Source organism: Penaeus monodon, chromosome 27, assembly GCF_015228065.2.
Source record: "Penaeus monodon isolate SGIC_2016 chromosome 27, NSTDA_Pmon_1, whole genome shotgun sequence".
NCBI classification, from domain to species: Eukaryota; Metazoa; Arthropoda; class Malacostraca; order Decapoda; family Penaeidae; genus Penaeus; species Penaeus monodon.
This window is the reverse complement of record NC_051412.1, coordinates 16,263,625-16,264,222: the sequence shown is the minus strand read 5'-3', so window position 1 is coordinate 16,264,222 and position 598 is coordinate 16,263,625. Positions and strand designations below refer to the sequence as shown.

Below are 598 nucleotides of genomic sequence, written 5' to 3'. Positions count from 1 at the left end.
GGGAAAAAAGATAGAGGAGGGTGACACCCTGGCTTGTTGACTCTTTGTTAAAGTGTTTTGTCTCACTTATGAGTATCCACTATAAAAAAGGCAAAGGGAGTAGCAAAATCAAGCCAGATGGGCAGGGAAACAGTGTACCTCTCTTTACATGCTGGCCTAGCCCTCCTCATCTTATACTCTTCTCTCTCTCTTTCTGTGAGTAGTTGGCCCCAACCCCTTCCCCTGGGATAAAATTATTTGTCAATAACCATGTTTTTTTTTTTTTTTACCATAGCTTTATGACTGATTTCATGTATGACTCACAAACGCCACTTACAATTTACATTGTAAGTGGCTTATGATGATAAACCTTTGTAATAATAAATAAAACAAACTGACAAATAAATATTGTTACAAAAGAAATATACATATCTAATGTTATTTGTTGTCATTGTCAAGGAACTGCTTGTTTTTCCTAGCAGAACACTGCAGTAAAAAAAATGATCAAAAAGCTCATAAATATTTTACAGGGTTCTCAAAGTTTTTCTTATGGTTAGTAATACATAGTTTTTTTTCAAGTTTTTCATTCTGTAATTTTGTCTAGGGTTTTGGCTGAAGT

The 598-nt window shown here is 34.3% G+C and overlaps 1 pseudogene; it reads right to left on the bottom strand.

The window, feature by feature from the left end:
* Positions 1-598, bottom strand: part of LOC119590429 — a 12,727-nt pseudogene that overhangs the window by 5,162 nt on the left and 6,967 nt on the right.